General features: G+C 56.5%; 1 long non-coding RNA gene across 1 annotated transcript; it reads right to left on the bottom strand.

Annotated features, from left to right (window-relative positions):
- Positions 1-3,176: 3,176 nt before the first annotated feature.
- LOC115863359 (uncharacterized) lies at positions 3,177-11,890 on the bottom strand. Its single transcript, XR_004043518.2, has 3 exons — positions 11,467-11,890; positions 6,821-6,905; positions 3,177-5,113 (listed from the first exon to the last, which is right to left on the bottom strand). It is a non-coding gene; the product is annotated as an uncharacterized lncRNA (long non-coding RNA).
- Positions 11,891-13,126: the final 1,236 nt, after the last annotated feature.

Raw genomic sequence — 13,126 nt, 5'->3', positions numbered from 1 at the left:
CAAAGACCTAAATGGAAGGCCAACACTATAAACTCTTAGAGGAAAACATAGGCAGAATGCTCTGACATAAATCACAGCAATATCTTTTTTTTTTTTTAGCAATATCTTTTTTGATCCACCTCCTAGAGAAATGAAAAATGTTTAAAAAATAAAACCAAAAGCGAATGGGACCTAATCAAACGTAAAAGCTTCTGCACAAAAGAGGAAACCATAAACAAAACAGAAAACCCACAGAATGGGAGAAAATATCTGCAAACAAAGCAGCTGACAAGGCATTCATCTCCAAAACAGCTCACGCAGCTCTGTGTCAAAACAGCGAACAGCTCAATCCAAAAAATGGGCAGAAGATCTAAACCGACGTTTCTCCAAATAAGACATACATTTGGCCAACAAATACATGAAAAGATGCTCCACGTCACTAATTATCAGACAAATGCAAATCAAAACTACAATGAGGGGGCTTCCCTGGTGGCGCAGTGGTTGAGGGTCCGCCTGCCGATGCAGGGGACGCGGGTTCGTGCCCTGGTCCGGGAAGATCCCACATGCTGCGGAGCGGCTGGCCCCGTGAGCCATGGCCGCTGAGCCTGCGCGTCCGGAGCCTGTGCTCCGCAACGGGAGAGGCCACAGCAGCGAGAGGTCCGCATACCGGAAAAAAAAAAAAAGAAAAAGAAAAAAAGAAAAGAAAAAGAACCCAGACAACAAAAGAGCACACATCGTTTGATCCCATTTATATAAAGTTCTGGGCAACGCACAGCAACCGAGAGTGATGGCAAGCAGCTCATTGGATGCCTGGGGCTGAGGGGTTGGAGGGGGTCGAGGAGACTCAGGAGGGCCTGGGGAACCCATCTGCCAAAACCTACTTAAAATCAACCCTGTGATCTGGCTTTTTCACAAATAGGTCTCTACAGTGAGAAATCTCACACGTGCCCAAGGAGACGTGGCCAATTTGCGGCATTCTTGGACAGAAGGTAAAGTTGGAAGTAAACCACTATCGATGAAAAATTAATCAGTTGATCTGAGAAAGAAATGGAAAATTTTATTTGAGCCAAATTTGAGGATTATAACCCAGAAAGAACATCTCAGAAAGCTCTGAGAAACTGTTCCCTGGTTAGATGTCAAGACACAGTTTATATAAGTTTTTTGAGACAGCACATCGAATGATGTATTATCGGCAGTTTACACAATCCAGGTCTAAGCGCCATCCTGGTGGGTCATGTGCCCCCTACAGGATGGAGGAGGAATGTTACCTTTTAGGGAGCCGTCTTGTGGATGCTGGGAGAATGTTGCTTTTCACGGTTGAGCAGGTATTTCTGCCTCTGGGGAGTTCCGGTCGGTGAGTAATGCAGATACTTGATTCCTGGTGGGGGGAGAGGGGGCCAAAGGGCAGAGACTTTTTGTTTAAAAGTTTCTTGTCTTGCCATAAAATATGTTTTATTTCACACCACGTAACCCAAGTTACTTCCAACGGGTGAGATACTCATGTACTGTGACAAGTAGAGGTTAAAATGAGAAAGAAATGGTGGATTTAAAATTGTATCAGGGCTTCCCTGGTGGCGCAGTGGTTGAGAGTCCGCCTGCCGATGCAGGGGACACGGGTTCGTGCCCCGGTCCGGGAAGATCCCACATGCCCCGGAGCGGCTGGGCCCGTGAGCCATGGCCGCTGAGCCTGTGCGTCCGGAGCCTGTGCTCCGCAGCGGGAGAGGCCACAACAGTGAGAGGCCCGCGTACTGCAAAAAAAAAAAAAAAATTGTATCAGACATCAGTAGCATGTAAGGTGGAGCACACCTGGTTAAAACACTTCAATGCCTTAGCATTTTTCAGGACGAGGAGGTGGATTTTGATTGATTCCGCACTTCGTGAAATATTCATGTCAAAATTGACCCTTAAAGGAGTGGAGATGCAGTGTGTCTGTGGTCGGGAGTCCTGACATGAAGCAGGGGAGGTGAGGCGTGTGTAACAAAGGGACCTTTTACAAAGATGTGGGCGGGAAGGCCACCGGCTGGGGCCTGCGTGGCCTCAGGCCGATCTGGGCTGGGAACTGCTGAGCCTGCTGTTGACTGAAAAGAGCGCACAATGGAAAAGCTGAGAAGCATGTTTTCTCTGGCAGACAAAACCGAGGACTTGCGCCCGGAGGACAGCCTCTCAGATGGCTCTGAGGTTCTGCTCCAAAGAGGTCAGGGAGGGGCCGAGATACACGGCAGTTTCAGCAACAAAGATCAGGTAGTCGGAACATCAAAAGATTACTGTTCATTAAAGAAACCCAGACGTCTCAAGTGAAGGAATTTAGCGCTCTTCTATGTATGGGAAGATGCAGGAGTCCGGCTCACGGAAACTCCTTTGACCTGCACCTCGGCTACCTGGGGCTGTATCCTGTGCTTTCGTATCCTGAGTCTCCTCAGGACGCACCGTGGCAGGGTGTGGGTCGCTGCAACATCTGTTTACTGATGTGTGACGGGATGCTCTTCACCCACACTGCTACGGCAGAACGGGTTTCTCTTTCCCCTGTTTCTAAGGGGTCTGTCTGCTGTTTACTAGCCTGGCTCTGCAAGGTCCCTGGGTGACCACGTAATACATCAGATTTTATTGTCAAAACAGCTGACCCCAGTCAGGGAGCACAGGGGTGCCCAGAAGCTCTGGAAACCCAGTGATTGTCACACTCGTGCTGCCAGCAGGCACCTCCTGGTCAGGCTGCTGGGCCCTCTCCAGTCTAGGAATGGACTGAGATGCAGCCAGACGGGGCCAGAGCTCCTGGCACATATGGGGGGTCCATCCTTCAGGGACTGAGGCAGTGCTGCCCCCTGGCATGAAGCTGAGCCTGTGGGTCCAGGTTGAGCCCTTTGGGGACCACGCACGCTGCTGGCAGAGGGCCTGGCATGAGGCAGGGGAGGCAAAAATTAACTTAAGACCTAAAACTATAAAACACTTAGAATAAATCATCGAATAAAAGAATGCATGACTCAGCGGCCATGGCTCACGGGCCCAGCCGCTCCGCGGCACGTGGGATCTTCCCGGATCGGGGCATGAACCCGTGTCCCCTGCATCGGCAGGCGGACTCTCAACCACTGCGCCACCAGGGAAGCCCAAGAATGCATGACTTTTGATTTGGCAGTGACTTCTTAGGTATGACACCAAAGGCACAGGCAACAAAAGAAGAAAAAAGACAAATAAGACGTTATGAAAATTTGAAAATTTTGTTTATCCAAAGACACTGTCCTCAGAGTAAAAAGGCAACCCGCAGAATGGGAGAAAACATTTGCAAATCATATACCTGATTATTATTCAGAATTTATAGAGAATTCCTAAAACTCAACAACTACAAAACAAACAACCCAATTCAATAATGGGCAAAGGACTTGAATAGACATTTCTCCAAAGAAGACATTCAAATGGCCACTAAGTGCACAAAAGTGTGCTCAACACCACTAATCGTTAGCGAAATGCAAATCAAAACTACAGCGAGATGCCTCCTCACATCCGTCTGCACGGCTACTATGAGAAAACCGAAAATAACAAGTGCTGGTGAGGGTGTGGAGGAATGGAACCCTTGTGCCCTGTTGGTGCGAATGTAAAATGGTACAACTGCTGCGGAAACAGTATGGAGGGTCCTCAAAAAGTTAAAAATATAATCACCACGTGATCCAGCAATTCCACTTCCAGGTGTATACACAAAACAATTGAAAGCAAGGACTCGAATAGATATTTGTACACCCATGTTCAATGCAGCATTATTCAGAATAGCTGAAACATGGGAGCAACCCAAGTGTCCACGGATGGATGTGTCAATAAGCAAACTGTGGTCTGTACATACGATGGGACATTATTCAGCCTTAAAGAGGAAGGCAGTTATGACATGTGCTACCACCATGGATGAAACTGGACGACAAACTGCTCAGTGAGGTCAGCCAGTCTCAAAAAGACAAGACTGCAGGGTTCCACTCATATGAGGCACCTGGAGTCGTCAAAATTATAGAGACAGAAAGTAGAAGGGTGGTGCCAGGGCTGGGGGCAGGGGGACAGTTGTGGTTCCATGGGTACTGTTTCTGTTTACAAGATGAAGGGTTATGGTCACGAATGCACCTAATGCCACTGAACTGTACTCTTCAAGAAATGGCTCAGGTGATAACTTTTACGGCATGTGTATTCTACCTCAATAGCAAAAAAAGGAAAGAAGGGAATAATTGTGAAAAATTGGAAGCGACTTAAGTATCCAAGATTTGGAGAATTATTAAATTGAAAAAAAAAAAAAAGAATCAAGCATTTATCCTGCTTTTGCTACACAGACAGGGACACTGGGTAACCAAACAGTAGGAGACAGGAGTTTCTTTCTGCAGAGACGCTCCAGCCAGTGAGCACGGACGGGTAGCAGGTGGGAACGTCTGCATGGGACACAGTTGCCACCCTGAGACTCCTGACGGAAGCCAGACCGCGAGCAGACCTGCCAGAATCCCAGCTGCTTTCACCCGTGTCCCACCCTGATACATTTCAGAGCCGGGGGGTTCCCAGGGGGCACCACGGGGCCGTGAGTGCTGGACAAGGGCCCTGCAAAGAGGGGAGTGGGCTGACGGGTTGGGGTCTTGAGCGCCCACTCCCCCCCCCCAGGGGCAGCCACACCCTGAGCGACCACGGCCAAGGTGAAAAGGAGGGCAGAGGCTGGGAAATGCGCCTCCCCCCACCATCCTGGGGAGGACAGGGGCTTCTCCGATGGCCTGACCTGGCCACTGGACAGAGACGGTGCAAACACGGGTTTGCCCTGACCCTCTCTGGGCCGGCGGCGCTTGCCACCCTCGGACAGCCTTTGCGGCCCGCCAGGGAACCAGGGCGTGGCGGGGTCTACATCTGGGTGCTCGTTTCACGACCGCCGCCTGGTCCTCCTCAGTCCGACTCTTTCTTTCTTCACGATTGGTCCAGGCCAGGCAGCAGGAGCGGGGAGACTTACGGGCTCCCTGACCGCGAGAACACCCGCTCTGAGGAGGCACCGGCACCTTCCTGATTCAGAGGAGTGCTTCTCATTTCCACTGTAGCGCATCTCAGTTATGGCTTCACGGCCTCCAACGATTGGTGGCAAAAGTGGATATTCATTCTGAGAGTTCTCCAGCAGGTGGCAGCAAAGGGTCTGTTCGAACAAAAAGTCGTATTTTACTCCAGCTTCCTGTTTTTTAATCTTTCTCTTTCAGTTACCATCCTATATTACTTAAAATGTATATATATTGGGGCTTCCCTGGTGGCGCTGTGGTTGAGAGTCCGCCTGCTGATGCAGGGGACACGGGTTCGTGCCCCGGTCCGGGAGGATCCCACGTGCCGCGGAGCGGCTGGGCCCGTGAGCCATGGCCGCTGAGCCTGCGCGTCCGGAGCCTGTGCTCCGCGACGGGAGAGGCCACAGCAGTGAGAGGCCCGCGTGCCGCAAAAAAAAAAAAAAAGAAAAAAAAAAATATATATATAGACATATAGTTTAAAGTATACGGCAAAGTGTTTCAGTTATACAAATATATACAATTTACCCCAGCTTTCTGACAGAGAAAGGGAGTGTGGTGTTTGGTCTGGGAGGCTCCACACCAACTCCTGAGGAAGAAACAGTCCAGTCGCTGAAGGGGCTGATGCTCTGACGTCGTCCAGAACAACGCGTGCTTCTCAACACGCAGGGGCTCCTCAGCTAGAGAACTGACCAGCAAGCGTCTTCAGGGAAATCCCCCACTGGGAACATCAAACACGGGACGCTGGTCCTGAAACCTGTCCGCCGCACATACAGGTTTCTAATCTCCAAAACAGCAGGCACAGGTAGGACGTTTTTGGAAACTTATTAAACATGTATTCTTCCAAAAGGTGACATTTAACGAAATGTAGAGCCTGGTTTTTTTTGGCGGTACGCGGGCCTCTCACTGTCGCGGCCTCTCCCGTTGCGGAGCACAGGCTCCGGACGCGCAGGCTCGGCGGCCATGGCTCACGGGCCCAGCCGCTCCGCGGCATGTGGGATCCTCCCGGACCGGGGCACGAACCCGCGTCCCCTGCATCGGCAGGCGGACTCTCAACCACTGCGCCACCAGGGAAGTCCCAGAGCCTGGTTTCTTTATAATATATAACACTCAAAAGATTATGTATTTTGCTTTGATCTCAACCTCTTTTGGCATGAAAAAAATGAACTGATGAGTGAGGATGGGGACAAAGCATTTATCCACAATCTTAGTAAACGTGAAAATGTGATTTGCACATCAGTAATAATAGCGAGTGTGCAAAGTTTTTTTAGAGTTTGAAAAAGATAACCTATGCTATGGAATAGACATTATATGAAAAAAAAATTTAGGCCGTGTACTGTGATTGACTGATCACACACAGGCCTCTTCCCTTTAATGGCAAGAGAATATTCCCAAGAATTAGACATTCTCCACAAAAATAGCAGTTGGACATCTACGTGGGGAAAATTATAATGTAACTAAAAGCCACTCAGTACACATACAGATAAGTGAGTGTGAAGTGCTAAACACACTGCTTCCCAAACACGGCGATGAACACGTATGCTAACAAGTCCATCTGCAGGGACGTGGCTTCTTTTAGTCCCGCCCCATCCCACCACCCACACAGACATTTGTTGACCCCGAGCTTCGTACAACACCCTCAGGTGGTCATGGCCATCTAGCCATCCTATCTGAGGTTTCATTCAAGATTTCCCCTGCACACTGTTCGATTAAAGCTCGTTTATTGATTTGGGGTGATGTGAAGATAAAATGTTCCTGTGTAAATATCGCTAGAAAGAGAACTGAGTGATACACATGTTCTAAGAAGTTCAGGTTTTAAACCCCAAGTTATCCAATGGCGGAAATGTTACCTTGTAGGTGGTCTCTGGGCTGTGCCTGTAGTAGGTTCAGCTTTGGGCGAGGCGCTGTCTAGGGGTCAGAAGAGCATCCGAACAACTGCACACGTGAGATAAAGTCAATAGTTTTCACTTGGCAGAAATCATAGGCACCTGTCATAGCACGATGCCAGATCACTTATGAGGAAAGCAATCATCAGCGTCAAATTGTGGTACTCATTATTCAGAGTGGGGTCCCCAAGCCCCAGGCTGCGGACTGGTAGCGGGCAAGCGAGTGACGCTTCATCTGCCGCTCCCCACCGCTCGCTTTACCTCCTGAACCATCCTTCCCCCTCCATCCCCGCATCATGGAAAAACTGTCTTCCACAAAACTGGTCCCTCGTGCCGTAAAGTTGGGGACCGCTGATTTAGAGGATGAACTACAAAACTGAATGACTAAAATCATGACAGGTGGGATAAGTGTGATGGTTCTGAATGAGGGGCTGTGTGGCCACGACTACTGTTCACCAGCGCTACTCCATCCAGTGCACAGGAGGACGGCATTGCCACCCCTCGTGGTCAGGGGGACCATATGACCAGTGCTGGCCAGTGGGGTATGAGAGGAAGTGGCACGTGGCCCCTTCACACCAGAGCATTTAGCTGCCAGTATAAGACCTTCCCAAGTTCTCACTCCTTAAACCAGGAGGACCAGCGATATTCCAGATTATGGTAATTTCATCAGCCTGGATCCTGAAGTGAAGGTGGCAGAGCGGAGCCTCAGCCAGCCCCTGACGTGCAACATGAGTGAAGGTAAGCTTTCAGAAGGAAAGACGAAGCAACGCAAGTATCCACCAACAGATGAGAGCATAAAGCACATTGGGTAAACACACACAATGGAATACGGGGCAGCCTTTAAAAAGAACGAAATCCTGATGTCTGATACAGCCCGGATGAAGTTTAAAGCCACTATGCTATGTAAAGTAAGCTGGACACAGGAGGACGAACACGGTATGATGCCACTTATATGCGGTCCCCAGAGTGGTTATTCATAGAACAGTGGTAACCAGAGCTCCAAGGACGGCAGCAGCTCTGGCTGACCAGGGACAGCCCAAGGGCCTCGGGAGCAGGACGGGCATCGAGGCTTGCCCCCCGGGAGGGTTCCTGGAAGATCTGAGCTGGAGGCCACCACAGGGGGCTACAGCCACAGGGAGAGGAGCCGGAGGGATGAGGACCAGTGGGCACGGCTGGGGCAGGGACGGCACAGGCAGGCGTGCTACCCACCCCTGGGCACAGAGAGACCCAGGCCTGGGCAGCCTCACATCTCCTTCCCACAGCGAGGAGCTGGCCCACACCTGGGTTTCGTGGCCGGGCAGCAGTGCTGCCTGCAGCGACCCGACCCCACGGAGAAGAGGCTCCGGGCGGCACTCCCGGCCACGAGCCACAGCCAGCTCGGCACGCTGCCCAGCGGGACCTCACGGACGGCGTCCTGGCGTTTGGTGAGCAGAGACGGGGCGAAGGCAGCTGGCCTGACATGCCTTGGGCGGGGGGGTAGGGGCCCAGGCTGGAGCTCACTACTCTATCAGGTCAGGCCTCTCCAGCGGCCAGCAGCAGCCACATAGCATAGCCAGGGTGAGGTAGGCAGACGGCGACAAGGACACAGGCGGCCAAAGGTCGGCCCCGGGTCCAGGAGGCCTTGGTGAGCAGGTGTGAGCGTGGGCCTGGGGGTGGGAGTGAGGACAGAGCCACGGGAGCCAACACTGACACCCTCTACCCTGGAAGCCCGGCCCCCCAGCCCCTGTGCCTGCGCAGGTGTCTCAAGGTGCTCTCATGGTATGTGTCGGAGGTGGCTGGGTGGCCCTGGATGAGTATCTGGTCGAGAACGACCCGGAAAGAAGTGAGGCCTGGGGAAGGGGAAAGACTGAGTCCTCAGGGCCGGGAATGGGGACAGAGGAGGACAGTCCTTGGGTCCTGACCCTGGGGGGCAAGGGGCACCTGCTCCACCCCATCCATCTGGGATCTCTGGGCAGCAAAGGGGAGGACCAGCCAGAAGATCCATGTGTGGCTCCTGTCCTGGGCTGTGGCCCCAGCCTGCCAGGCTCTGGCCCTTCTTCCTCAGCTGCTCCAGGAGTCCCCGGCCCCGGAAGGTGGGCGCTGGGACTGGCGCCTGAGAAGGGGCCCAGGTCCTCCTGCTGGACAGAACGCCTGCTCCGATCCCAGGTGGAGGTGCTGAACCCATGGGGCAAGGCCTGGTCATCCCTTCCAGACAGATTGGAAGCCTGCTGGGGACAGAGACCCCATCTCTTCCACGGTCAAGGCAGGGAAGCCACTCGGTCATGGAGGCAGCCTCTGAGGACAGCCTGGCCCGGCAGCCGCAGGACGAAGCAGCAGCGCAAGCCGCCGGCCCCGAGGTGGGAGCGAGGCCTGGACGACGAAGGGCACTGGACAAGAGGGGCCCCTGGGTCGAGGTCGACACCTGCACCAGCGGCCCCACGGGCCCCCTCGGGCGATAAAATCACGTTTGTAAAGCGAAACTCTGCGCGCGGCGGGCGGGGCCGCATTTACCTTGCAAACTCCGTTCAGAGGCCGTCTGGGCGGCGCGGGACGCACCCTGCTCCCTGCGGCCGCCCGCGTTCCTTCGCGGTGACTCTGGGGGAGCTGACGAAAGGGGCTGGGTAGGAGCGAGAGGACCCTGCTCCTCGGCAGCCGCCCTCCTCCCCGCCTAGGGGTGTTCACAGACCGTGGCGGCCGAGGGGAGCGCGCGGGGGCGTCGACCCAGCCCCGCGTGGGCTTCCCGGTCCCGCGCCCCTCCCGGCTTCAGGGCGCCCGCACCCATCGGAAGCACCACGTGCCGCCCCGGGGAGGGGCCTGAGCGGGTTTAAACCGGGAGGCGCCGGTCGCAGGCACAGCAGCGAACGGAGGGACTGCGTACGGAGTGCTGCGGGCACCGTCCGGGCAGGTGGGACAGCCAGGCCGGCCCGGGCGGGGCGGCCGCCGAGCGAAGCCGAGACACCCACGGGGGCTCTCGGCCCGGGGCCTGCAGAGGCTGGGGCGGGCGCGAGGCGCCCGGAGGTGGCCCGGGGTTCTGGGCTCCGCTCCGGGCAAGCGGGGCTCTGAGGCCCGGTTCCCTCCCAACTAGCCCTGGTGCGCGGGAGTCCTGGCAGTCGCCCCCGAGCCTGGTTCCCCGCACGGGCGTGGGAGACGTAGCAGGGGCCTCGCCTGCCCAGGGGTTTCCGGGCAGGACTGGTGCGCGCCTGGGTGGGGCCGTGCAGGTCTGATTCCTTCCTGCCCCGCCCCCTGCCTTGCCGCTGGAGCCGGTCCGAGCGCCCAGGGCGCGAAGCAATTAGGCTGACAAATTGAGAGGGTGGGATGGCTCCTGGCCCGTTGCTGGGTGAGGGAGGCCAGTGCTTACCGATGGAGGGAGCTACTTGCCGTCGGGGGTGGATGGGCACCAGGGACCCTGCGTGGGGCCATCTCGAGACCCTTGGGAGGTAGAGGCGGGAGGGGCTCTGCCATGGGTTCCAGCCTCCATGACTCTGCTCTCTCCCTGACCCGCCCATCGTCCCGAGTTTCCGCATGGCCACTGATCTCTGCAGTCTGCACCCAGTGCAGGTGGGTGGGATCTTTCTGACGCTGCTCAAAGTGGGCCAAAGGCCAACCAAGGTCACTGTCTCCATGTGTGAGCCTGAGGCAGCCTGGCCATCCGGCTCTGTTGTGATTTGGCTTAGATGGACAGCCAGAGAGGCCCCTCCGCAACCCCCAGCCCAGCCTGGCGTGTGCGGCCTGCCCTTCAGGGTACTGGTAGGTGACGCCCCCTCCCAGGGATGTGGACCCACCCTCCTCAGGAATTGCCCTCCCACCTCTTGTCCCCTTGGGCCACCTGAAGTGGGGCTGCTCCCAGGAAGCCACAGGAGGGGCCTCCTCTCAGAGTCCCTTTCCAGTCCTGGGAAATCCGTTCGTCCCCTCCCCCAGCCACGAGGCCACCCTCCCCTCTAGCCACGTGCCGTTGCCACTTCTGCTGGTAACCGCCTCTCTGGGACGCCTGTCTTTTGGCTTCTGTGCGATTGGGCTCTTCTGTGTCTCCCAGCCTTGAAACTGCTTTGTCTCCCACTCCCCAGGCCCTGGACACCCCTCACATGCCCTGGTCTGTCTCTCCCGAGCTCCAGACCTCTCTGTCCAGCTGCTTCCCCAAGGTCCCCACTTCAGACTCAAGGCACCCACTCCCAGGCCCCTCTTCATGTCCTGCCTGGTCAGGGACCAGGGAGGCTCGTACCAGGCCCAAGGTCGCTGCTGACCAAACGGGCCATGGCCCAGCCACGGTTACCCAGCTGCGTCGGGCAGAGCCGCAGGCACAGGGCCTCTCCCAGCCCCTCAGGCCCTCCCCCACAATGGCCCTCAGGGCCCCAGCACCCTCCCTCCCACGAATCCCTGCTGTTCAGGAAACTTGAGCTTCCCGGGCAGGAGTCTGTCCTGCTCCTCTGGTTTTCCTTGCTGGGCTCCTGGCGGGACAACACAGCCTGCAGCGCCCCCACCCCCCACCCCACTGGCTGCTCCTGACCCCGTGGCCCAGAAAGCCCTCCCGCCTTGGCTGGGTAGTGAAGTACCTTTTTTCTTTCCCACCCTGGTCCCCTGCCCGACTTCAGGTGGTCAGCTCACTGCTCCAGCCACCCCGGGGGCCCTGTTACCTGAGGCTTCCTCTGCTCACACACCCTCTGAAGGCCGTCCTGGAGCGAGGCACACCATACAAAGGAAGCAGGCTGGTCACTGGGCAGGTGGGCAGCACAGCACGCGTCCAGGTCAGCTCGCGGAGCAGAGCCTGACACGGTTTCAGGGAGTGGCCTCGGGAAGGCTCCTGGGGAAGGAGGGGAGGAAGCAGATGGCAGGGAGACAAGCTGGCTGGTGGTGCAGAGTCTCAGCCACCCCTAGAAGGAGGTCAGGGCGGCCTCAGCCACCCCTAGAAGGAGGTCAGGGCAGCCTTGCGTCCACCACGGTCACACCGAGTCCTGGAACCCCGCTCAGGCGTCCAGCTGGTCACTCGAACAAAGCCTTTTGTGTTCTTTCCCAAGGCCTGGATCTTTTTTTTTTTTTTGCGGTATGCGGGCCTCTCACTGTCGCGGCCTCTCCCATTGTGGAGCACAGGCTCCGGACGCGCAGGCTCAGCGGCCATGGCTCACGGGCCCAGCCGCTCCGCGGCATGTGGGATCTTCCCAGACCGGGGCACGAACCCGCGTCCCCTGCACTGGCAGGCGGACTCTCAAACACTGCGCCACCAGGGAAGCCCAAGGCCTGGATCTCAACAACGCTCCTCTCTCCCCACCCCATGTCCTCTTCCCACCTTCTCAAAGGCATGATGCGCGCCCACACTGCATGGCCTGCTCGCTTCGGGAGAGCTGAACAAGTGCCGTGCCTCCTGGAACCTGGCGGGGGGGCGGGGGCGGGGGCGGGGCGGGTGAGCACCAAGCCACCGCCTCCACGTCTGCCCGGGCCTGGCACGCACTCCGAGACCCAGCGGCAGACCGGCTGCAGGCGCCACCGGGGCTCTGGGCCCAACATCCAGGCAGGGAAAGGGGGCAACAGGATTTTGCCCAGGGGTCTCAGCAGACACAGAGGAGCACCTCTTGGGCCCAGCTATGGGGAGAGCAGGGCCGTGGGGGGATTTAGGGTTCAGGCTCTGCAGAGCGGGTGACGGAGAGCTGCTCACAGCCAGCACTTCTGGGGGCACCATGGAACTTGAGGCCCCTTGCGAGACCGCTGGGCATAGGTGTCCAGGAGGCAACTGGACACGCGGTTCCGCGACCCCAGGACAGGCTGGGCTCCAGTTGTGGTCAGGGGAGCTCTCCGGCTGAATGGGGAAATGTCACCAGGGAGGAGGGTCCCCCATGCCCCGTGCCCCAGAGGTCGGGAGGTCAAATCGAAAATGCGTTTGTGGGGTTTGGCAGTTTAGAGTACGAAGTTACCTCAGCAAGAGCTGCGGAGCGGGGGCGAGGGCGCGTGGGGCTGAGCCTTCTCCCGAGACCCCGTGTGAGGCTTTGGGGAGCTGCGGGAGGCGAGGACAGTGTGGACCAGGACCGGGGACTGCAGGTGTGGTTCTGTGGAAGCAGGACGTGGACTGGCTCCTGGGGCCGGGAGGGAACAATTGCCACAGCCCGGGAGGCTTCACACAACAGCACCTTCTTCTTCCACAGCTGAGGGGCCAGGGTCTGGAATCCTGCTTCTGGCGTTTGGTGACAATGCTAGGTTTGGGGCCTGAAGCTGCTCGCCTCCAGTCTGCTTCTGTGGGCTGGGCATCGTCCCCGTCTGTCTTCCTGTGAGGACACGGTCGTGTTGGAATAAGGACCTCTCTAC

This window comes from Globicephala melas, chromosome 17 (genome assembly GCF_963455315.2).
Source record: "Globicephala melas chromosome 17, mGloMel1.2, whole genome shotgun sequence".
Lineage (NCBI taxonomy): Eukaryota > Metazoa > Chordata > Mammalia > Artiodactyla > Delphinidae > Globicephala > Globicephala melas.
Note: the sequence above shows the minus strand (reverse complement) of the source record. Positions and strands in the feature narration are given on the sequence as shown.